At 34.8% G+C, this 27096-nt stretch overlaps 1 long non-coding RNA gene and 1 pseudogene across 1 annotated transcript in view; one reads left to right on the top strand and one right to left on the bottom strand.

Moving 5' to 3' along the window:
- The window catches only part of LOC118009460, a 43981-nt pseudogene extending 34742 nt beyond the window's left edge, over positions 1 to 9239 (bottom strand).
- Positions 9240 to 9340: 101 nt separating this feature from the next.
- The window catches only part of LOC118009462, a 78671-nt gene continuing 60915 nt past the window's right edge, over positions 9341 to 27096 (top strand). The window contains exons 1-3 of the long non-coding RNA XR_004678939.1: positions 9341 to 9555; positions 22912 to 23100; positions 23823 to 23935. This is a non-coding gene — a long non-coding RNA (uncharacterized LOC118009462). The remainder of the gene's footprint in view (positions 9556 to 22911; positions 23101 to 23822; positions 23936 to 27096) is intronic.

The following is a 27096-nucleotide window of genomic DNA, read 5'->3' on the forward strand; positions in this document are numbered from 1 at the left end:
AAAAAAGGATTTTTAAAAATTAAGACATTAACAAAACAGTAATAAATTAATAAACTATTAACCAGTGGATTAATCAGTCTTAGGAACTATATTTGAAATATGCTACAAGTTTCTCTTCCAAGTGACTCTAATCATGAAACAAGAAAGTAAAACTAAGTCAAATCATATATGTTAATGAAATATCAAGTGTGGTTTGTGGTGCTAAGGACTGAATTTCTACTTCAAAATATTTACTGAAAAATTTAAATCATCTCATTAATTAATGCCTTTTGAAGATGCTTAGAAAATAAAATTCTGAAAAGAAAAAAACAGATTAAGTATATATTTTATTTGTTGGCCAAGAAACAACACAAAATACACACAAAATTGCTTCGAACATTTAAAAAAAATTTAAGAAAGTTAATTGTCTATTCTTTAATGAATCCTCAGCAACATTACAAAATTTCAATAAAGGAAGCTGTTACAGCTAAGAAATTGCTTAAAATATGTTGTCCTTATAAACTAGAATTATACATCAATGACAAATAATGAATAATTTCAAGTCCCTTCACATGTAGGCATGTTAAATTACTTCTATTCTAGTTTATCCAAAATATTCTTTCCCCCTAAGAAAATCTATTTCAACAAAACAGGAATACTGACAGTATAACTGTATTTTAGGAACAATTAAGAATTTTTCCTGAAAATGAATGTTATTTAACCCGGAAAGTCCATTTAACCAAAAATATAAATATTGCACAAATAAGAAGTCTATCATTGAAAAAAAAAAATAACACAGTAAATCCTTTCCTCCAAATCTTGACATAGTAAACTACTTATCAAGGCTTAGTTAGATATAATCAGGTTTGCAAATTTAAGTAGAAAATGTCCTTTGAGGGGTAGTTAAAGGCTAGCCAGTCACACATAGCAGTAAAAGCCTTTATTAACCTGTCTTCTAAAATAACACATACTACTAATTAGGTTTAAGTTTCTTACCCTGTAAAAGCTGACCAAATACAAGAAAACTATTAATATCTGCATCAGGTCTCTTAGATGTTAAATTATTTAGGAAGCTAAAAATCTGGAAGTTTATAAGCCAGTGTACAGCTATAGAGGCATGATTTTATGATGCTAAATACTTGTGTTCAAGCAGTAAGTTTTGACAACTTCAAAGATCAAAAATCATAAACACTCTAAATTAGAAACAACTCTGTGGATTTATGTCTTTATTTAAAATATGAACTCAAAAGCTATTTCTCTTCCTCCATTTAACAGTAGGCTGGTGTGTAAAAGATATCTGGATTGAAAGTGATAAATTGAATCTAGTTTTTTTTTTTCCCCCAGACACTCAGAAACCATATTTTTCACTTTTCATCTTAACGTTGTCTAATCTGAAAATCAATGGTTAAATTAGAGGGGGAAAGTTGTATTCATTTTCATCCTATTCAAACTAAGCTGCTTTTTCATAACATTCTCAAATCTAAGTTATGAAGACGTTCTATAACTTATATTTATCTCAAACAGTATAGTGACACTTTACAGTATGACACCAATACTTGAAACTTCACCCTTACATTAAACTGAATTTCTATTAAATTTTAATATTTTATTTAACATTAACTGTTAATGAATTCACATTCTTGGATTATCTAATATCTAATAATAAATATCAAATATTAGTTTAATATTTTGATATATATCTCAATGTTCAAACACACATTGGAGAATTTGTTTGAAAAAAACTGAACGTTGTTTAAAGATATAAGCAGTTCTATGACCACAATTACACTTCACTCTTAAGACTAAATTACATTTTTCTTAAGAAAACAAATCTTTATCTCCCGTATCTTAAGTATATAAAGTAAATATTTTTAAGTGAAAAAAAATTTAAAGAAAAAATTGTAGTATGCTTTATTTTAGTAGACCTCACTTTAGCAAATAGTTTTTTTAAAAAAAAACATTATGGTTAATACTTTATCATGTGACTAATATTTTTACCATGGAAAAATTAATCAATACTTAGTAATATTGTTCAATAAATTCATTTACATTATACCAGATCGCTATTTAGCAATCAAAATTTTTATTAGGTATCTGAAACTTTCAACTAAAACTATAAAAATCAAAGAAAATAAATATACTAGAAAAGTGGCTCTTATGATAAAGTATTTTGGAGGTAAAAATAAGTTACTGGAAGTTTTGGCATTCTACATTTTTAGAGTTTGCAATTTTTGATATGAATAATTTAAATATTTTACTCAGAGTACCTATGAGTAAGATACTAGTTTCTGCTTTAGAAAGTGGGTTTTTCAGTTTCAACCAAAATGCCACTTTTGGTTAGGATGGTATTTGGAATACTCTAAATTCTCTTAAAATAGTCTCATTAATCTTATCTTATAGGCTCTACCTATCACTATACCTCTCAAAGAGCCAAGCACCAAATTCTATTTTAAATCTTCCATTTTAAGATGAAAAGTCCACTATTTAATTCTTCTATATATATAACAGTGTAATAACCTTAAGAAAAATCACTATATGTACTTATTTTTAGAATAAATTCAGTTGGAACTGGACCTAATAAAACATGATGAGAATATCAATTATATCTAAAAATCTGCAGTTTTAATAAGCAAGAGAAGTCCACCTTGGCCACTTCACAGATTTCTATTAATAATAAATCTTTATTGATTTTAGCTCACTTAAAAGTTCTAGTTTTACTGTCTAGTTCAATTATATTGCAAAGATATAAAATAGTATGCTTTTAAAATTCATTAGTATACCTTAATCTCCTATCATGTTCCAATGCATTATGTGAGTGTTCAATCAAAGAAGTTAGGTTGTTCTCCAGAATTGGCTCTCTCCTAAAGGTCAAAACCTGCAATAAAAATGTCATGTATTATAGCATGAAGACACTCAACAGATTTCCGCCTCCTGTAGTTCCACAGCTGATCCCTGAACACTGAGGTAAAATCTTCAAAATGACCCCAATCTTGCCTGTGTTCAAAGAAAACCTAACTTGAAAATAATGTTTTTAAGTAGAAATAACTTGATTAGAAACACCTGTGATATGCTTTATCATCTGAAGCCTCTTCAAACAAATCAGATTAATATGTTTCTGCTTTCATTTCTCTTTAGGGCATTCATTTTCAAAATTGTGGTGTGTGTGTGTGTGTGTGTGTGTGTTCATTTTCAAAATTGTGGTGTGTGTGTGTGTGTGTAGGTAAGTGTTGGAGAACTGTTAAAGGGGACTCCATAAGGAATATATCAGAAATATAGTTTGTGCTTCTAAAACTCATAAAATCCACAGTTAAAAAGACTATTCAAAGGACAGAGATAGATTTTTAACTACCTTTCTCCCCAAATCATCAAACATTCTGATGACAGAAATTACCATTATTCTTAAGTTTTGTCTTTTGCCTTGCCCGAGTGAACAAATTATACTGGTATTTCCAAATATTTTAAGACATTACAGTTCTAACAGAACAAAATTTACAATTAACTTTTTAAACAAAATATTTATAAGTAACAAGTGGATGACTATTGGGTCAATGGTTTTTTACTATTTCCAAGCAGACGTGGTGTAATCAAGTGTATACAAGTGGCTTCTTCATTTGTTTCACCTGAATCTTAATGATTTAGTGGCAACTATCTAAAATTATAAAGTTAAATTACCAAAGGCTTATAACATACTATATGTTAACCATAATGCTCAGTTTTCCACTTTTATTTAAGAATAGCTTAGGAAAAGAAATGAAAACCAAAACCTTTAATCCTCTGCTGCCAAATATTTGATTGTTTAATGACAAAAACCACACATATGTAACTCACAAACACCAATCCAAATACCATGACACTTTGAAAAATTAAAATCATTTCTACATAGTCTTCCTCAAAAGACACAAAGTTTTCTGTATTTGAGCACTCTGAAAATTAAGGTATTGTAACTTTAAAAATCACAGAAGGGTAACAGTAGAAACCAGTATGTACTCCATGCCAAATGTTAAGTTTTTAAATAGCAGGAAAACAACAAATACTAGATAATAAAGAACAAAAGAGGTTCGGATATAAGACAAATATTAAACCAAATGTATAAGAAATAAAGATGTAAAAAAACCCCAAAATAGTATAATTCGATGTCAGATCTATTACAAAATACAGTTTATTATTTATACTTAGAATCCAGTGCAAACTCTTTCCAGTGCAAAGATTTTTTAGTGAAACAAGACAGGAATAAACCAAAGTATATTAAACTTCTCATAATTTGATAAAAAATGTTAAGAATAAAATTCATATATATATATTTAATGTCAATTTCAATATTTGAAACTTGTCTTTGTAAAAGGAGATCCTAAAAGGAGGCAGACAAGAAGGGGGGAAAAAGGCAAAAGAAAATCATTTCCCTATAAGAAAGCAATATTTATATGAAGGCTTTACAATTACTTGTATATGCAAACAAGTATGTAAACATGTATTAGTAATGTGATATTTAAAACTGATGTTACTCTTATAATATTAAGACAATCACGACTTTAAAGTTCTAATACTATCACCTGTAAAAACTTAAAGCAAAATGGCTTAATCTAATTTTCTTCACTTATTTGAAAGAAAGCGGTGGTTATTACTATTTCCTTTGGTCTTAAAGAGATTTGGGGCTACCAAATTTCAGCAAGTCATAGTTTGAGCCTAATTACATGCCAAAATTAGTTGCCTGGACAAAGTGTTTCTAAGTTTGTTGAATAAAAATTAATAACAGGAAGAAATAAAACTACATGTAAATGAATACTCTAGTATGACAATTCTAAGAAGTGTTTTCTAGTTATAAGACCAATAATGTTTCTTCCAAACAAGGGTTAAAAAAAAAAAATCAGTGTGGGAATTATTAAGCTTCACTAAACAAAAGGAAAAAAAGACAAGAGCAAATTTTAGGCCACTAATTTTTTTAAATGAGATAAATTTTTATAGAATTAACTTCCAAATTGTGTCTTATTGATTTGATTGGAGAAAACTTATGTATGTAGAAGAAATATCTAATACAGTCTCTGGGCATTTATTTCTTCTTTTTGTAAACCAAATTAACTGAACACTATCAATATTTCTGGATGGAAGTATATTGTGACATTCTGAATAGTTACTGCATACCAATAAACAGAAATGTGTATTTATACACATCTTCACAAAACAAAAACCAAACAAAAATGTAGTACACAAAGCATGATGAAACAGGGGATCCAGAATACGAAAGCTATTTTGAAATTTTCATCCTTAGTTCCAGTTCTTGGTAACGTTAAAAGTGATATTAATCTGATTACAAAAAATGCGGTTTTACATGCAAACACCTGAAGCTACATTTTGTAAATGTACAACTAAGAGAAGTTAACAGCACTAAAACAAAGTCTAAAACTGCACTTTTATTTGAGGTTTTAAAAATACTATGAAAGGCAAACAAATAAAAATCAATGCTACCAGGAAGACTAGCACCTTACCTTCTCTAGTTCCCTCTCCCTCACATTATATAAACACAGCTTTTCAAAAGAGTAGAGCTACTGTAGCAACACCTTTCCTCACCATTGTTTTCCAGTGATATGACTTTTATAGTCCTCACAATAGAAAATGAATTATAATTATCAATTTCCACAGAGTAATATGGATAATACACATAATAAAATACATCTGTTGGATCTCACGCCTACATGCCCACAAATCTAAAAACCCAAATCTTCCTCTTATCTAGCATCACATAAAAGGGAAAATATTTTGAATGCTGTGGATTTTATTTAGGTGCTAGTGCATTCTCAAGCTTTAAGTGCAGTAGTTTAAATAAAGGAATCTTTCACTTTTTTAAAAAATGGCTTATTAAACAAAACAATCCTTCACCATCACCCCTCAAAACAAACAAAAAAACCCCATAAACCAAAGTACTAAAAAAGTATGGTTAAATTTAACCAGCCTGGTGGAATTTAAAGCCTCCCCCCACCCCACCCTCAAAACTCTACAAGTCACATAATTTGAATGAAAATTAAAACACAAAACCCCAAATAACAGTAAAAAAGCAAAACCCACTAGATCTGGTATCATAGGTAAAATTACATGTACAATAGAAATGGGGTCTCCTACAACTTCATTAAGTCAAATTTCATAGAGAGGATAATTAGCACCTTTCATGAAATTTTCATGAGATGATTCAAAATAAACAGCTTTGAAAAAAGGTAATGAACAAAGATTCTGTAATTGCAATTCCTGTTATAAAGGCAATACAAAATAGTATGATTTATAAATTCAGCTATTCCACTCAATATAAATTATATTTATAGCCCTACAGAGATTTATAAAAGTCATGGGATCTTTTCATTTGAGTATTTTCTAACAATGCATATTTGATCTAATGTGAGAATATAAACTGTAAGTTTCAAAATTTCAACCGCTATTCATAAAAGAACATTAATTTCTATTAAATTAAAAAAATCTTTAAAAAAGCATCTACAGCTATCTTATTTATCACTGAGTTTACCGATTTTCTTTGAAAACCACACCCGCCTTTTATCAAGATGCAATTAAACGGAATGACAAGCTTGGTAATAAATAGAAATATATTGACGGCTGTCTCAAGCAACATTAAACAAAAATCAACTGAAAACCAACCAAGTAAGACACAACACACCGACACTGTTTTATGCAATATATTTCTTCACAGTGAATTTATCAAAGGAATGAAATCATACATAGGCACCTGTGCATACTTACCTGTTGTACTGTATAATTAAGCAACGTAAATTTCTTGTAAATTAAGTTTTAAGTCCACAGCAATGGCTGAATTAGCAAAACCCATGTATTTTAAGTTAGATGTGAAAAAAAATTTAAATACACCAATTTTTATGGGCAATGTGGAGAAGCTCATTCCTAAGAAAATTAAAGTTTCTTTTCATCAAAATAAAAGAAACAATTCTCCCGTAATCTGCATCGAATATGTAGCTTAAGCTGAAAATTTTTTGTTAAAGAAATAAAAAACCTAGATCGTACAGTTTTTAACCAAAAGAGAACAGGGGCAAATACATAAAAGTCTTGCAATTTCAGCCAGCAGAATTACATTTTTTAAGAAAACTGCCTCCTCAGTTTTACTTTTAATATACATTTCAGAACCATTCGAAAGTCCTTTATGGAAGAAAAAAATATTAAATCCCAGCTTCCCCCCTCCCAATCCCCGTCTTAACGTTTCCTATTTCCGTGGTTCTCTAAAAGTAAAATTTTTCGGAAAGTCGAGAATTGTAATCTAGTGTTCAACATTCAAACCCCCTCCAGTCCCGCTCTCTTCCAGCCAATCAGGGGGGGTAACAAGTCCGGTGTTTTGGGAACTCCGTTAGATAAAATTTGAAAAACATCACATTGCGCTCCCCTATTCTCCTCGGGGATAGATTCTAAATGAGGGCGGGTCCTCTAGTCTTTATAGAAATAAGAAATCGATCAATCGTTACATCAATTCCAGGAGGAAAAACTCTTTAGGCAGGTGGTCCTAAAGAGTGTGAGACTGCGGTTCCCAGAAAGCGTTATTCCTCTTTGCGAACAATTGAAAAGCTGCTGCAAAACCCATCTCCTGCACATTCGCAACCCAAAGCCGCGCACCCCACACGCAAAACACCACACCAGTAAAGGGTTAATCAGTGGTGCCTTCAGCGCCGAAAAAGACACAAAACCTAATATATCTCTAATGAGGAATTTTTACAAAGGCCATTATTTATAAAGTACTACTTAAAGTTAAAGCCGTCGCTGGCCCAAATCATTCAAGAGTTGTCGACTAAGAATTGGTAGAAACTATGAGGATAAAAAATCACTAAAGGGAAAGACAAATAACAGCCCTCTTCCCTCCGCCTCAGAGTCAAGAGAGTTCTCGAGAAAAGGTGGGGATTGCAAAATTACCGTTAAGTTGTCCGGGCTAAGACTTTTCGGGAGGAAAACATCAATAGTTTCACAGATTGCTTTTATCCTTGCGACATGTTTCAAAGACTGGAGAAGGAAAAAGTCTTCTAAGAAAAGTGCAACTGGGTGAAGGAAATTGCAAGCTCGAAACCCTGTCTCCCCCCGGCCCCTCCCCGAATAAAACAACACCGTGAGAGCAAATGACAAAAATCCCGAGCAAAAAGCGAAAGTCCAGCATCTTTCCTAGGAGCCCGCTAAAACCTCAAAAGTCTGCCCCCGCCCTATCTCACCCAAATTGGAAAAGCCAGACACCGTCAGGGTTATCCCTGCCGGGACCGAGGAGCGCAGAGCCGGAGAGCTACGTTGTGAAACTCACATTCCTAGGGCACCTCACACTTCAGCATCAAGCACAATATACGGTGCTGGGTCCCGCGGACGATAAGTCCGCACGACGGACTGGAGGCACCCGCCACTCCGGGTTAATTTTCTGCCGACCTTAAGTTTCATGTCACCAGAAGACGGCAGTCAGCGGGCCGGGAAAACTGCGATAAAAGACCGCTCGGTTCGGCAAATGGGGGAGGGGACGCTCGTCCCCCTTCTCCTGTCAAGGGGCCGCGGCCTGCGGAGCCCCGCCGCGCCCCGGGCGGGGGGTCCGGCTGACAGATCCGCTGGGCGGCGGCTGCTCCGCCGCAGCCCGTCCGCGTCCCGCTCAAACTGCAACTCCCCTCCCCCCACGCCCCCGTCTCTCCGCGCTCCCGCCACATTCCACCCGCCGCCGCCCACTCCCAGACACCCAATTACCCCCAACCCCATCTCCTCGCATTTTTAGCCATTAAAATGAGGGCGGACCTAGTGCCCACTCCCTGCACCCCCATCGCCTGACGGTCCCACCGCTGCCACCTCCCAGGTCCCGCTATTACTTCTTCAGGTTCTTACCGTCTGCGGCAACCCTGGCGAAGCCCCACAGACTGCCCTTTGCTCGAAGTAATTTTTGGCGATTTTTTTAGTGATTTTTCAGCGGAGTCCTAATAGCGCTATAATCTCGGACAGGTTATCCCGTCTCTCCCACTAGATTGATGAGATCAGGCATCACTCGAAAATGGCGCCGAAAGCGCTGAGGCTCCTCATTCAAATTCGTTAGAGCCAACCCCGCCGCCCCGGGGCATGCCGGGAACGCGGGCTGCCTCCACAGCTGTCAATACCGCCTCCGAACCCTTCTCCAGCTTTCCCGACACTTCTGCTCATGCGCAAACTCCTACCAACCTCCGCGCCTTGAACATGCGCAGAATCGTCGCTGTTCGCCGCTCTCCCTTCGTTTCCTCAGTCTCACTCCTCCGACCTCCTTTCTTGCGCGTGCGTGCAGCTCCTTTGCTCAGCCGCGGACGTGGAGGAACGGTGCGACTGTGGGCCCGGGGGTCCATAGATGACATGTCAGTCGATAGGTATTATTCTACTGTTCGAGGAAAACAAATAAGGTGCAGCTTAGGCGAAAAGAAAAGCGTTTTATTGCCAGTGTCTAAACTCCTAACAACGGAATGTGTCTCTAAGACCTTGTGTGTGGATACACGTGTGCTTAAAAACAGCCCCGCCTGTGTGTATAGCACTTGCTGTGTGTCAACGCTTTACAGGAGCTATTGCACTTAAGCCTCAGAACAACTTTATGAGGTAGGTACTGTTACTATTACCGGTTTGCAGACCAGGAAAGCAAGGTTCAGAGACTTCTAAGTAATTTGCCTTAGGAGACACAGGTAGCAAGCACGTGGATGAGTCCGCATCTGTCAGATTCTGGAACATGGGCCATTCTCTATCTTACTGTGCGATGCAACCTGAGCACACACAGAAGGCGTGGTTTCCCCTGCTCAACAATTGTGTGTGTGTGTGTGTGTGTGTGTGGTGTGCGGTGTATGCGTTCGCGCGCGTCTGGAGTTAAGGATTACTTAAGTGCGTTGGAGCTCTTCTTCCCGGTTCTAGGCTGCCTGTTACGAAGGCGCTTTCATCCAGTCCAGTTTCTCTCACTGTCTCACTTGTTCTTAAATGTTCTGCTCTGTTTTGGAGAGGTGAATGGGCAATCTTTGGCCATCACTTAGTGTGTGTGTGTGTGTGTGTATGTCTTTTAAGGGTGGTAAGGGAACCGAAACTACCAAAGACGGGTTTCCATTGTGCGACACATTAATAATAGTAGCTAGATATCACGTACTGACTGTAGTCTCGTTGGGTACAGTGCTAAATAAACGCTTTACGGATTGATGATGTTTGCTGCTCACAACAGCCCTATTAAGAAGGTGTTATCGTCATTTTACACATGAGGACATCCGAGACTCAGATTAAGAAATTTGCCCCTAATCTTAAAACTAGTAAGTATAAGCACAAGACCTAGGCAAATCTGTGCTCACCTTCAAAAACTGGACGCTAAGATAGGACAATAAATGATGATAGAGTTGTCAGTATTTTAACACCTTCCTTAAAAACCTCTTTTAATCATTCATATGCTTTGGAGAGTTATCCTACCCGCCACCAGGCTAGTTAAGATGAAAATGAAAACAAAACCACTGCCATTGATTCTAAATTATTACATTTTAAGATTATTTTTGGTTACTTTTTTCCTGATCCCAAGTTATAATACATTTTCTAAAGAATCCAACAATTTAAAATCTGGGGTATTGCTACATTTTTTCCCAGTTTTTGTTGCAAAACAGCTTGTGATGGACATAACTGTAGGAGTATATAAAAACATATCATTGTGAGGGTTAAAGAAGACAATGGATATTGAAAGTGCCTGACGTACTAAGAAGTAAGGAAATGGGAGAAGGCTAGCATGATTTGCATTACTGAGGTAGAATTAGAAAAGAAATGGATTTTTAATAATTTGAGATCATCAAGAAGTAACATTGCAGAGTAGTGTTTGTTTTACATCTCTATGGTTCTTTTGTGCACTGGTTAAGTGCGTGGACTCTGGAACCAAACTGCCTGGATTTGGATCTCGGCTCTGTTACTAACTAGCTTTGTGACCCTGTGTGAGTTACTTTTTCTCACTTTGCTCTTTTGTTATCTCACTGGGTTGTAAGGATGTAAATGAGCTAATATAGGAAAGGCATTTGAACAGTGTTTGGTATATTAGTAAATGTTAGCTATTGTGAGTCATTAACACTGATCTTTTTAAAACAACTTGTGTTTTAAAAAGTTTTAAGTTAACACCATTAGCAGTTAAGCATTTGGGTTCAAAAGTCCCTTAAAATGATAAATCAGCCTGACAAATTATTTTCGCCAAATATGAGTAATGGTTTCTGCCAGATGAATAAGGATGTTAATTTAAGTCTTATAATTTCAAAAAAATATGCATATGGAAATGGAATAGTTTTATTGCTTTTTCTAATTATTAAAATTAAGGCGGGAGGGGAAAATCAGGCCAGTCTAAAATATAAAGTAAAATATAAAGTAAAAACTATCCAAATTTCTATCATCCAGAGATAAATACATATTCTTTGTTCTTTAAAAATGTATCTGTGGTGAGAACCAGCTAGTGGTAATCTGAATAAGTCGTATATTTGGGGAACTTATTTGCACAATTGTACTTGAACTTCATGAACTGGTAAATTTTTGATCTAGTCCCCTTTTAGATATATTCTGTCAAGAGAATTCTAAAGTGATGATGTTGTTGGTAAATAACATTTACTGAGTTCCTACTATGTGTCAGTTAGGCCTGTATATGCATTTTCCCCTTGAATCCTCATAGTAACTCTTGAGGTTGGTGTAATCTCCATTTTGCACAGACTAAAGTTTATATGGAGGTCACTTTTAGAAGAGTTAAGTCCTGTTTTATTTAAAATACTATTCAATAAACCAAAACCCTTTATAAATCTTCTCGATTCACCAAAATGGGAGAAAACAAAATCGAGTAACATGGTTCCCATGCCTGAACAAAAAGCCCAATTGGAAAAAATGTTTTGGAAAACCAAGAAGTTTATGTTTGACCACAAGGGGGTGCAAATAATTGAGCTGAATTTTAAAGGGGGAAAAAGTGCTTTTTACTTCAGATTATCAAATTCACAGGTAAAAACTAGTAAGAATACCTTCTCCAAACTTTAATACTCCACATAGTTATGTACTTTATGAAAAAAAGAAATCAGTTATTTAGGTACTCAATTAGGGCAGAAGTTTTCAGCTTTTTTTCATCTTCAACATGGTGAATTCATCAGGCCTACTCCCACACCTTTCCACCCAGCCCATTTGTGTCTCTGCATACTCTACTTGTCTTAACAGTACAACTGAAGTCATAATTTAAAATCTGAGGTTTTACTTGGAAACTGGAATGCAATCACCAGTAAACGAATGGTAAATATGGGTAGTGTGGAGAACAGAGGTTTTGTAATTTCAATGCTTTCTTTCCCTCCTGCTGTTTCTAACGAGTAAGCTACAACTGATGGAATGTTGGCTTCAACATATTAACTTATTTAGATAAAATGTGAAAGCTATAGGTCTGTTCATCTTTTACAAAAGAATGAAGACTCTTGAAAACATTTTGAACAGTAACTTGAAAACTTAGTATACACTGGAGAATGTTTAAAAGACAATTTGCTTATTAGATGGGTTTTAAAGTAACTTTTATTTTCTTGTTGGTCTTGTTTCTCCAAGGTGGACTTAATTCTTAAAAAATATTTTTACTTAGAAATAATTTAAAATTGGCTTAGTCGGTTAAGAGTCCCATTCATGATTTAGGCTCAGGTCATGAACTCATGGGTCCTGGGATCCAGCGGGGAGTCTACTTGAGATGCTCTCCTTTTGCCCCTCCCCCCACACTTGCCCAGGCTCTCTCTCTCAAATAAATAAATAAATCTTTACAAAAGGAAACAATTTAAAATTTACAAAAAATTGCAAAAATAAAAATAGTTCAAAGAATATCCTTATCATTTGCTTGCTCTTGTGCAAGGTCTCTCTCTCACCACATACATGTATACTTAAATACATTTTTTTCTGAACTATTTGAGGTTAAGTTACATACATTTTGGCCTTTCACCCATGAATATTTAAGAGTGTATTTCCTATCAATTCATAAATTTACATTGAAATAATACTTCAATCTACCACCATATTCCAGTTTTGTAGCTTGATCCTTATTAGCATTTACCCCTCCAGTATAGGAGCCAGTCTGGGGTCAGGTAATACATTTAGATGTCATGACTCTTTAGCTTCCTTTACTTTGGGATATTTCCAGCCTTTACCTTTTATGACCTGGACATTTTTAAAGAATTTTTAAAGAATATAGCTTTTCACTCCACTGCATTTTTTTTTAAGATTTATTTATTTGAGAGAGAGAGGGAGCGCCTGAGTGGGAGGAGGGGCGCGAGGGAGAGGGAGAGAAGCAGACTCCCCACTGAGCATGGAGCCCAAGGCTGATGATCTCACAACCCTGAGACCATGACCTGAGCTGGATTAACTGTGGGAGCCACCGGGCACCCCTCCACCACTCTTTTTAATAAAACATTCCTTATTTTGTTTTTGTCTGATGTTTCCTCATGATTAAATTGGGGTTATACATATTCTCAACTGGACTATTACACAGGTGATAGATGTGTCCTTTGTAGGGTATCACTTCTGGAAGCACATGCTCCATCCTTGGTGATAGTAGTTTTGATCACATGGTCCATATGTGGACTGAATTTTCCATTGTATAGTTACTGTTTTTTTTTTCTTCCTGGCAATTAAAAAGCAAATTGTGGGGAAACATTTGAAGATATATCCTGCTCATCATCAGAATTCCTGTTTAAATTTAGCATCAATTATTGCTGATATAATTTTGCCATTACGGTTGCAAAATGATTCAACAAATCTAGTACTCTCTCCACATCTACCAAGTCAGTCCATAGCATTCTACTGTGAACAAAGAGCCCTTTCTTCTCTATTATCTGCATTAACTTATGAATTCCTGTTTTTCCACTCTGTATTTGCTTTGTTTTCTTGAGTTCTAGCTACATTTAGATATGTATATTTTGTACACTTTTTTAAAATGAATCACTTGAAGGTAAGTTGTTATGTCACGACCTTTCACCTCTAAATATTTAAGTCTATATTTAATTATTTTGGTATTTAAATTGTCCCAGATTAAGCTAGTGGGAGCACTTTTAGTCTGGGTACTATGTTTTTGTGATATGCCTACATCTTTTTTTTTTTTTGAGCACTTCCTTACTTTCTGGTATAATAAGATGTTCCATGTTCATCTTGTCCTTCTCTGTCCCAGCCTTGGAATTAGCCTTTTCTCTAAGGAGCCCTGTTTCCTGTTAGTACAGAATGGTATTAGAGACCAAGGCTAGGTATGCTCTTGCTAATGAAGTGTTTCTGCTTCTTGGATCTTTCATAAGACTGAACTAGGAAATATATACATACATACAGAATATTTATATACACAAACAAAAATATACATACATACAAATGTGCATACACTTATATATATATGTTAATGATATGGACTTAATTTTAAATTATCTTCATTATAATTATAATTGACAAGATACCATAGCAACATTTGTAAAGTTCTTAATAAAGGCAACAAGATCACAATCCACACAAACCACTCATACAATTTTCATGTTTCCTTTTAGTCAATATCTATACATATAATTTTAAAGGGTCATAGTGTGAAATCAGTTTTGTCTTTTTCCACTTAACATGTCATTAGCATCTGTGAGTTACTATGTCATTTTATAATCTTCATTCTAAATTGCTCTGCTACTACATGTCATTCAGCAGATTCTACCATTCTTCTATTGTTGGACATTTAGGTTGTTTCCAATATTTTGCTATTATAAATAATTCTGAAGTGAACATTTTTACGCACATGCCTTTTCTAATTGACCTTCTTATTTATTTGCTTATTTATTGGAAGATTTCCCAGAAGTGGGAATACCAGTTCCGACAGGTAGGTATGTTTTAATGGGTTTGATATATTTTGGCACACACATTTAATCAAACAATTACCAAAGCCCAAACCAGGGTTGGATATATAGAGATGAAAAATATGTAGTCCCTACTAGGAAGAAACTGAAAGTTTAATGGAAGATAGATAAATTCTCTAAAAATGACAATTAGAGAAATAATAGACAAAGAGCATTTAAACCAGGTTAGGAATAAGTGGCTCAGGAAAGCTTTTCAGGAGTAGAGCTATATCTTGAGGGATACCTTAATGGAACCTTAAAGGACTGGGGTTATTCCAGTGTGAAAGAGAGAGTAGAAATAGGCCATAGAAAGCATTTTAAACATAATCACTGGATTGTAAGAAAACAGAAGTCAGGAAGAACCTGCATGTTCAAGAAAATTCAGGTAGTTTATATGATTTGTTGCTACATGTCTTTGGAGGAGTTGAGAAAGTTTAGCCTGATCAAGTGGATAGAGGTAATCATGAAGGGTCTTGCATGTCACCTTTATAAAGTGCACTTAAAAAATCTCAAATCAGTGAGTAATATGATTAGATATATATTTTAGAAACTCACTTTACCAAGGATACTGGAGGGATGCCTGGGTGGCTCAGTCGGTTAAGCATCTGCCTTCGGCTCAGGTCATGATCCCAGGGTCCCGGGATGGAGTCCCGCATTGGGCTCCTTGCTCAGTGGGGAGCCTGCTTCTCCCTCTGCCTGCCACTCTCCCTGGTTGGGGTCTTTCTCTCTCTTTCTCTGTGACAAATAAATAAATAAAATCTTAAAAAAAAAAAAAATCCAAGGATACTGGAGAACAGATTAGAAAATGTGAGAGCAGTGGTTGAGGCCTTCAGAGGCTATTGTAGTATCCCGGCAAGCAATAAAGAGTACTTGAACTAAAGAAGTAGAAATGGGAGTGAAATGAAGTATGAAAGGGATTGAATTTATTTATTCAGTATTAATAGGTAGGTATTTCCAGGTAACTAGCACCTGCAAAGTGTCATGTATTGTGCAAGGTACTGAGCATATTAGTCATGGCTTCTCATAGTCTAGTGAGAGAAATAATGTTTAAAATTCAGCTCAATGTTACCAGAAAAATACAGATGCAATGAAAGCATACACCATGGAGACCTAACACTGGAGGTTTAAGTAAGACCTTCCTAAGGTAGGACAGTTAAGTGGAGACTTAGGAATTAGCCAGGCCAAAAAGAAAGGAAGAACATTCTAAGCAAAGGAAGAGTGTATATTAACATCCTGAGCAGGAAGGACTGGTAAATTCAATGCCCATATGGCTAAAGCAGAGTAAGTAAGAATGGAAAAAGTTGGAAGGTAAGACTATAGAGAAGGTTTATTTATTTATTTATTTATTTATTAAAAGATTTTGTTTATTTGACAGAGAGAGACACAGCGAGAGAGGGAACACAAGCAGGGGGAGTGGGACAGGGAGAAGTAGGCTCCTGGCTGAGCAGAGAGCCCAATGCGGGGCTCCATCCCAGAACCCCGGGATCATGACCTGATCTGAAGGCAGACACTTAATGACTGAGCAACCCAGGCGCCCCTACAGAGAAGGTTTAAACAAACAAAATTTGTTTATGGAGAAGAGAGGAGGAGATACATCACAGGACTCCTAGGTTTCTGGTGTGGGCATGAGTGGCTGTGGGTGCCATTTCCTGAGATAAGGAAACTAGAACAGGTTTGATGGATTTTGATATATGAAGTATTGATTCTGAGGTGCCTGGTGGGTTAAGTACATCCTCCCATCCTCACTTTACAGATAACTAGATATTAGGATTGGATTTTGATTTAGAAGTCTGGAATTTAGGGGAAAGGTCTGGTTTGCATGTTGTCTATAGATTTACTAGTTGACCAGTTATAGATGGTAGTTTAAACTATGGGCTTGGATGAGGTCACTGAGATATGTAGAGTGATAAAAAGGTTCGCAGAATCTCAGAGAACACTGGTAGCTACACGAAAAATAAATACACAGGGAAAAATTCACTATTAATACAAAAGACACATGACAAACTGAAAAATATTTTTAACTTATAAAGCAGATAATGGGTTAATATCTTCAATGTACAAAGAGATAAGTCTATAAGAAAAATAGAACCGTTAACAAATACACAGTTAACAAAAGAAGGAAAACAAATACAAAAAAATTAATATTTGAAAAAGCAAAACCTGAAAGTGAAAGTAAAGAAATTTGTAAGTTTTCACCATCTATCTCATTTTTATTGATTTACTTTTTAAAATCAATAATTGAGGACATTGTTAAGAGGCTGGAGGGTGCTGATGGATTGATGAATCACATAATTCTTAAAAATCTATTTTTTAAAGCACTTGCTTCTCTCGTTCATAAAAATTTAGAACCCACTTGTTAGCATGACTTTAGTGCAGAATTTGAGAGATATGGAGAATCCAACTGGATGATCTTAAGGTATCCAGAGATAGGCAAAATTAACTAAGTAGTAATGAAAATTAGCTACAATCTTAGTGGTTCATGGAAGAATTAAGTTATGTGTAATTTGAATCTGGTTTATATGTCTGTAAGATCACCTCTTTTGGGGGGCTCTGATATTTAACTTCAGTGCCTGGGATGGTAACCCTAACTTGCTTGAGTTGACAGTTTTTACCTGTAAGTCATAGTTTTAGCCCCAGGAAGATATAAATTAAATGTAGAATGATTTAATAAATCAGGCATATACTATTATAGCTTAGGTAGGAATGATCTATGTATTTTAAGTTCTTGTAATGTTTAAGAAAATTAGGCAAATATCAATTTATTTCAATTAAAAAATAGTATTATGGTTGAGTATTATGGAAGTAGTCAGAACAGATTCATACATAGCATTTTCAACTCTGATTTAAGGTTATAGAAGTATAAGGGTTTTTTTCCCTCCATATGAATAATTGTTTTACTTCCATATTCTTGAGCACAGATTATGAGACTGATCTAAAATTCATTTACAATTAATAATGGTTAATATTTACTGAAGAAGTCTGAGCTCTCCTCACTCCCTTTACCAGTAAGGATACCTGGAAAAGGATAAACCTAACTTATTTCAGTTACCTACTTTCTAAAAAATTCGTGTGAACATGCTGCTTTTAGATGAAATATTAAATACAATGTTTTGGAATGTTGTTTTTAAAATAATAGGTTTGGATTCATAAAATCTTAGTAGTTAAAACATGTCTCTTTGTAACTACTACCCATTGTCAAAGTGCCCCGTGCAGCTACTGAGAATAAATTAATTCCCATCTATGTGTGATAACCTTTTAAATATGACCACTAATGGGGCACCTGGCTGGCTCAGTTGGAAGAGCAAGAGACTCTTAATCTCAGAGTCATGAGTTCTACATGTTGGGTGTAGAGATTACTAAAAAAAAAAAACCTTAAAAAAAATATATGATCACTATTATGTTCAAACATGAAGACAACTGAATCCCTGCCCTCCAAAGATCCTTAGTTTCCTTAGTGGCTCTATGATTTTAAACCCTTCACCATCTTGGCTTCCTTCTGGTTATGCTCCAGTTTAAAGGGGCCCCTCTCAAAAAGTGACACACTCAGAATGGTAAATCATATACCATATATGGTCTGAAATATACCAAGTGTTAGTTAACTTTTTATCCTAGCCATTAAAATGTCTTAAAATAAATTTAAGATAATAAAATTTAAGATAATAAAAAGGACTGGTAAATTGATCCTTTATCAAAAGAAAATTGAAGGGTTTTAATAAAATAAACTTCACATTGAGTAAAAACTTTTAAAAATGATAACTCATGACCTTCTCAGAGACTTTGTTGACTTGGGGTGAGCCTTGTCCTGGAAGTTGAGAAGGACAGTGAACCAGGAACCTATAATCATTCATTTCTTATTTATTTTTAGTAAATAGAAGTAAAATTGAGACCCTCTGGTCTCTAGGAGATGTGACTGATAATGTGTAGTGAGTTCTTTATGACAGTTGAGTGTCACGCTACATTTCTATTCTTCATATGTAAAAAAATTCTTTCTTTCATGTAGCACAAATCTATAGGGAAATGAGAATAAAATATAGCACATTCTTTTTTGGCAAGGAATGCTTATGTGTTTAAAACAAATTAACTTAAGGCAGCTCTGAAGAAGTAATTTATTTTAAATAGGTGAACAGTTTACAGCTCTTGTGGGAAAACTTTTTCCCTACTTTTCTTCATCATAGGATTAGGCCCTATGTTTTTAAATTAAGTCCTTTAATTTTTGCTGTTAACATTTAATTTACTTGATGACCCTATACTATTAACTTTTGACCCAGTGAACCCAGGATGGTATATACAATGCATATACCTAATTTTAAGGAAACTCTTAAAAATAAGTGGTTTGAAGTATCATACATACTAATTTTTTCCCCTTTGGGAGGATGTATTTTATAAGCATAGGGTTTTCTTTAACAATTAGATATTTATGCCATTGGCAAAACAACCCAAAGCTCATGTGATTTAACTGTAATATTTTTAATAAAATGCAAAACTACTAATATATTATGGTGGATACAAAACTTTTCCTGACAAGAAATTCTTATAGCATATGCCCAAACGTAATGATCCTCCCATCTACCTTTATTTATACACATATTTCCTTTAAAAGGAAAGGAATATAAAATTGAAAGTTCCTGAAGTTTAATCCTTTAGATGTAAAAAATGTTAGTAATACAATTGTTAATTATGATAAAGTTCAAAGCTTCTTTTAAATCACTTGATGTAAAAATACTTTTATTTGCCCTTGGGACACTAGACCTGTGGACTCACTTTTGAACATCCCCCGGCCCCCAGTTATAAAATACGTCATGTGTATTAAAGAATACTGAAAAAAATCAGGAATGATCTGGAAGGCATTGCTTCAGAAGGCCCCTTAACAATATACCACTTTACTCTCTCTCCCAATTGACAAAGGAAGACTCTGTATTTGTCTTTCGTGTCTTGGTATTATTGAATTTCATTCATTTAGCATTATTAAATACTATACTTTGTTTTTCTTCTTCAGGAAAATTGCAGTTTGTATCTTGTGGAATAGATGGTTCCATCTTTCAGGCATCAGAAAGCAAAGCGGAAAAGATTTGGGGAGGCAGTGGGACCCCTCTGATCTACCTATGCCACAGTAACCTTACTACAAGGGTGGCTGTGGGGGTGCATTCACTTTCATAATTTTGGAAGCATGGATAGGTTGAGTGCTGTTAAAGACAGTAGAATAGGAATGAAAGGAAGCTCAGTTCATAGGGAAAACTCAGTTTGTTAGTTTATCTAATTCCTAATGTGGTATATGTGTATAGGTATGTGTGGTATATGTTTTAAAGAAATCCTGGTGAACTAACAAGGTATGAAATTGTATTTTGTTATATAAAAATATGGATCCAATTATTTATTGACCTTTTAATTTGCAGCTTAATGATTATTATGGTTATCTTTAAGTGTGCCATGTTTACCTTATTCAAAAGTGAACAAATAGTAAAGCAACAACTGCTGTGTGATAAAAACAGGTACGGGGGTATAAACAAGGTTTCTGATCTCTAGGAATAGTGGAGGTTATTTATGCTTCTGTATAAGCCTTCATGGTTTGCTAATTAGGTAACGTGATTGTAATTTCATTATTTAAATACTAAGGGAAATGTAAAATGTGCTCTATTATTATCATCACATATTATTATGTGTGATAATTATTACTTAAGTAAATGGAAGTAGTTTTATGTGGTTTTACAGTCTTGGGTGCAAATAATAGGATTTTGGACTAGGGTAGTAATGGTTGGGATAGAGATGAAGAAGAATCTAGAATGACTTTTCTAGTTCCTGGCTTGGTTGTAGAGTACAATAGTCGTATAATTAACCAGGATAGAGGCAAATGGAGAAGAACAGGGATTTTGGCTTATGTGTATGTGTGTATACGGATGTGGAATAGAAAACTGGGAAAGGGGAAGGAGATGAGAAACTCAATGAAGACATATTGAATATGGAAGATTGTCACTGGGATATCCATATAGAGAAGTTCAGTAGGGAGCTCAGCAGGTGTATCTGAGGCTTAGGAGAAAGGTTGGAGCTGGGAGTGGATGTCACTAAAAAGGTAGTAGTTGAAATTTTGGGGGAACTGGATGCCACTGCTCATAGAAACTGAATATAGTGAGAGGAAATGAAAACCAACATTAGCAAATGGGCAAAGTAACAGAAGGTAGAAAAAAAAATTAAGCATAAATAGCAGAAGGATGGAAGGGAGCACCAACAGAGCTCAGAGTTCTAGAAGCCAGTGGGGGACAGGATTCAGGAAAAAAGAGTCAGGAGTATCAGAAGATAAAGACAGGTCAAGTAAATTGAAAAAGATAATAGGATTTGGCAATTTTGTCATTAGTAATGTTTGCCAGAACATTTTCAGTGCGCTGATGATGGCAGAATTCTGTGTTGGGTTGAAAAATATTTTATTTATTTATTTATTTTTAAAAGATTTTATTTATTTATTTGCCAGAGAGAGAGAGCACAAGCAGGGGGAGGGGCAGGTAGAGGGAGAAGCAGTCTCTCTGCTGAGCAAGGAACCAGATGCGGGATTCGATCCCAGGACCCTGGGACCCCCTGAGCCAAAGGTAGATGCTTAACCAACTGAGCCACCCAGGCATCCTGAAAAGTATTTTAGATTGAGAAAAGTTACAATATATTTATATTATTTCAAGGCTTTTCATTTCTTCTTCAAAACAGAAATAAAGGATCACTATAGGGAGTAGTTTATAGAATTGAGGAGGGGATTCTCCAGTGAAGAGCGTTTAATATTTATAAAATGTGGGGAGAGTCAGCAGAAGAGGAAGAGAAGAGATTAAAGAGAAGAGGGATAAAGGTAAAGAAAGATCTGTAGGAGATGAGGGAATGTGGGATCAAGGATGTAGTAAAAGAGTTGACCTGGGAGATAGGATACTCCTTCCTCTAAGATTAGAAGAAAGGAGGTGAAGATAGTTATATGTATAACTTGTAAATGTGGAACAAGAAGGTTAGGAGGTTCATAGCTTATAGTTTTGACTTTTTTGCTGATAAAGGAGACATTAAAGATAAGGGCATAGGTGAAGTAGCAAGTTTGGGTTGTAGTAAGGTGGCATAAAATATATGCTCTAAGGAATGGAAGAGGGAATTAGCCAGGGGGCAAGGTTATTATCGAGAGAGACTGATGTACCTGGGAAACTAAGCTAGATAGGAAAAGATATGAAGCCATGCTGGAGATTGTGGTTTGAAAAAAAAAAAGGGGGAATAGTTGAGGAATAGAGGTTAAAATAAGATAAGAAAGCAGGTGTTTAGGGAATAAGGGAGTGAAAAAATTAGAACAATAAGTGATTGTGGTCTGAGATCAATAATATTGAAGTCTAAGGCTGTGGAACAATTTCTTGGTGATCAGAAGGTTGATGGTATGGGTTCTGGGTATGGATCACTGAATGAAGTGGTTGTAAGCTGGTGGAGTCAGAGCTCAAGGTTGTTGGATGGGTTGTCCATGTGGACACTGAAGTGGCACATGATGGCAGGAAATGCAGGGGAGGCAGATACTGGAAGTCAGGTGCCAAAGTCCTCTATAAATAAGGGAGGGAATGACTGGGCAATCAAGTAATGAGAATGAAGAAGAGGAATAAAAAGTTTCCAAGACTGTTGATTATGCCCTTTTTGCCCTCACAAATTAAGAGTCATGAGGGCAAGGACTTGTTTTATTCAATACTGCAAATATTTGTTGATTAATGGATAAACAAATGATGATCTCATCATTTTGAATAAGTATTTATTCATGTTGAATTAGTATTTTTGGAAACTTTGGGTGTTTCTTATTACATGCAGTTGCTATTAAAGAATATACAACAAGATGAGTAAGATGTAGAAAAAAATAATCCAAACCCAGAAATAACCACTGTTAACCCCTTTTATTACATTTTCATACCTGTTTGTTGTTCATCCTAGTAATAAATATTCAGCTATAATATCCTTTAATGGCTGAGTAGGTATTCCATATAGAATAAGGATATACCATAATTTAAGCAACTTCTTATTTGGGGGGTATTATACTTATGTTTTTCTCTCTTTGTAAAAGGGACAATCTAATAGTTAAATTTTTGCTTTATTTCCTTAGGATGCAGACTTACAAGTGGATTTTCCAGTAGGATCTTCATAGCCAGCCTATTTTTCTTTGTTTTAGGCTTATTTCTAACAGCCTTGTTTATGTGTATTATTATTCTCTCCTGGATTGGAATCAGAAAATTGGACAGTGTTGTAGGTACTGATTGATGTAGGCTTGATGATAGCCACAAAGTGAAAATTGGTAAGTAAAAGTCCTTTACAGGAATAGTGATGGGTATTTAAAAAATTTGGAATTAAGTGTAGTTTTCATGAGCACAATAAGAAATGATTCATGAGCTGAATAACAGGATATAGTGGTCAATTCATAAATGCATATTCAAATTAAATAAAAACCTCTATGAATAACCTACATTTGTTGACAGCGTCCAATTTTAGGGGAGGTTTTAATAAATCATGAATAATCATCAAGTTCACAGCTTCTTAAACTTTTTCATAAAAGTGTGGCTAATAATAGAGAAAAGTGAAAAAAAGTGCCCTAGAAGCTTGATCCCAAACCAGAATTTTTAGTTTCTTGTTTTGTCTTAAATTTACTATAAATGTTGGATTACATATCATAACAGTCTTATGTTTAGTATAAATATAATGCTTATCTATTTTTTCAAAGTCCCTGAGTAAAACTGGTATCTAAGAAGATGCCTCATGTTTATTCAGTAGCTTTTAGCACCCTGCATACTATAATTTTTCTTTGCCTCCAACTTACTTTTAGAGGCAAGGTTCTAGGCTATTTCATGGTTGTACAATATGCTCCTTTTCAGTTTTCTCTTTTATACTTTATAGCCCAGGCTATTTATAGTAGTGTATGGTAGGGAGTAGATTAATTGATGATTACTTACTTTGAAACTGAGAGTGTTTCAAAGACTCTGAAAATTTACAGAATTGAAAATTTAATATCATTGCCAACAGACTGCACTACAAGAAATGTTAAAGGAAGTCATTCAGATGGAAGGGAAATGATACCAGATGGAAATATAGATCTACACAAAGGAATGATGGACACTGGAAAAGGTAACTACAGGGTAAATGTTTAAGCTCTTTTTACATTTAATTCTCTTTTAAGATAATCAACTGTTTAAACAAAAATAATAGCATTGTATTATGGGGTTTACAACATGCATTAGTAAATATATGCCAACAATAGCATAAAGACCAGGAGAAAAATAGAAATAAGATAGTATAAGGATCTTTTATTATATGTTAAATGGTATAAATTCACTTGAAAGTAGACTGATAAATATGTAGACTATAAACCCTAAAGCAACCAGTAGAATAATAACAAAACTGTTACAGGTAATAAGCCAACAAAGAAAAAAATGGAATAATAAAGTACTCAATCCAAAAGAAGGCAGAAAAAGAAAAAAAGGAACAATGAACAGATGGAACACAGAACAAATGGAACAAATAGAAAATAGCAAGATGATAGACTTAAATCTAATTATATCATTAATCACATTAAATGTAAATGACCTAAAAATCCTAATCAAAGGGTAGAGATTGTCAGATTGGATAGAAAGCATGACTCGACACACTTTACATATAAAGACACAAAAATGTTAAGAATGAAAGGATGGAAAAAGATATACCATGCTGATGCTGACATTAGTCAAAAGAAACTAGTGGGACTGTATTAACATAGTAGAAACAAAGATTTCAGAGCAAAGAATATTACCAGGGTTAAAGAAGGTCATTTCATAATAATAAAGGAGTCAGTTAATCAGGAGGATATAACAATCCTAAATGTTTATGCCCCAAATAAAAAGAGGTTCAAAATATGTAGAGCAAAATCTGATAGAACTGCAAGGAGAAACAGACAAATCTATAATTATAGTCAGAAATTTCAATATGTCCCCTTCAGTAATTGCTAGGACAAGTTGAAACATAGCAAGGATATAATAAACTCAACACTATACACCAATATTACCCAACTTCCCTAACATTCCACTAACAGTAGAATACACATTCTCTTTAAAGAGTACGTGAAACTTTTACCCAGAGAGACCATATTCCTGGCCAGGGGTTAGCAAACTATGACTGTGGGGCCAAATCTAGCCTGGTTTTGTATGGCCTATGAACTAAGGATGTTTTTGCATTTTGAGAGATTTCTTAAAAGTAAAAAAGAAAAGAAAATATGTGACAGGAGAAACTGTATGTCACCCACAAAGCTTAAAATATTTACTGTCTGACCCCTTATAGAAAAAGTTTGCCAATCTCTGTATTAGACTATAAAGTATGTCTCAATACATTTTAGAGGATTTAAGTCATGCAAAGTATGTCCTCTGACCACAGTGGAATTAAATTAGAAATCAATAACAGAAAGCTAACTGGAAAATCCTTGAATATTTGGGAACAAAATCACATGCTTCTACATATCCCACTGATTAAAGAAGAAATCCAAAGTGAAATTAGGAAGTATTTTGACCTGAGGGAAAATAAAAATACAATATATCAGAATTTATATAAACGAAATGCCTACATTAAAAAATACAAAGTCTCAAAGCAATGACCTCAACTTCCACCTTAAGAAATTATAAAAGAAGAGCAAATTAAACACAAAGAAGCAAAAGAAATGAAATAATAAAGGTCAAAGTGGAAATCAATGAAATAGAAAACAAAGATCAATTGAGAATATCTATGTAATCAAAACCTGGTTGTTTGAGATCAGTAGAATTGATAAATCTTTAGCCAGACTGGTTAGGAAAAAAAAAGGGAAGACACTTATCAGGAAGACCAATATCAGGAATGAGAGAGGTGACATCATTACAAATTCTACAGATATTTCAAGGATAATAAGGGAATATTATGAACAACTTCAGGCAAAAAATTTAACAACTTAAAAATGACCAAGTTTCTTGAAAGACATAAACTACCAAAGCTGACTCAAGAAGAAATAGATAGCCTGAATGGTCATATATCCATTTCCAAAAAATTGAATTTTTAGTTTAAAACATTCCATAAAGAAAAGTCCTGGTCCACAGGATTTTACTGGTGAATCCTTCCAACATTTAGGGAAAAAAAATGCCAACCACACACAAACTCTTCCAGAAAAGTGAAGAGAAAGGAATACTTCCAAGCTTGTTCTTTGTGGCCAGCATTACCCTGATACCCAAGCTACACAAAGACATTACAAGAAAAGAAAACTCAGGCCAATTTCCCTTATGAACACAGATGTAAAAACTTCTAGACAAAATTTTATCAAATCAAATCTAACAATATTTAAAAAAGATAATATTTATTGGGTGCTATTTATCCCAAGAATACAGGATTGGTTTAACATTCAAAAATTAATCATTATAACTCACCAAATTAATCTAAAAAAGAAAAACTGATCATCTCAATAAATGCAGAAAAAACATCTGACAAAATCCAGTATTCATTCCCTATTTAAAAACTTAGCAAACTAGGAACGTAAGGGTACTTCTTCAACCAGATAAAGTGCATCTACAGAAAACCTATAGATAATCCCATACCTACTGGTAAAAGACTGCATGCTTGCCCCCTAAAATCAGGAACAAAACAATGTCTGCTCTTACCACTTTTTTAAAAAGATTTTATTTATTTATTCATTTATTCATTCACTCATTTAGAGTGTGAGTGGGATGAGGGACACAGGGAGAGGGAGAGGGAGAGAATCCCAAGCAGACTTAAATGCTGAGCACAGAGCTCCATACGAGGCTGGATCCTATGACCCTGAGATCATGACCTGAGCTGAAATCAAGACTTGGACCCTCAACTGACTGAGTCACCCCCAGGTGCCCCTGCTCTTACTTTTATTCAACATTGGAGGTTCTCCCAGTATAATCAGGCAAGAAAAGAAAAAAATACATTCAGATTGGAAAGGAAGAAATAAAACTGACATAATTATCCATCTGTTCCACTTGGTGGAATCTACAAAAAGCTACTAGAACTAATTGGTGAATGTAGCAAAATTGCAGAATACAAGATCAATATACAATAATCATCTATATTTCTATGTTCTAGCAACAAACAACCGAAAATGGAAATGCAAAAAAATGTATCATTTACAATAGCATAAAAATATGAAATATTTAGGAATAAATCTGATAAAAGGCATGAAAGATCTGTACACTGAAAACAGCAAATACTGTTGAGAGGAAGTGAAGACAGCTTAAATAATTGGAGAGATTTACCTGGCTCAGTGGGCTCATATTGTTAACATGTC

The sequence above is a fragment of the Mirounga leonina genome, unplaced genomic scaffold, assembly GCF_011800145.1.
Source record: "Mirounga leonina isolate KUSES-001 unplaced genomic scaffold, KU_Mleo_1.0 Mir_127, whole genome shotgun sequence".
Taxonomy (NCBI): Eukaryota; Metazoa; Chordata; class Mammalia; order Carnivora; family Phocidae; genus Mirounga; species Mirounga leonina.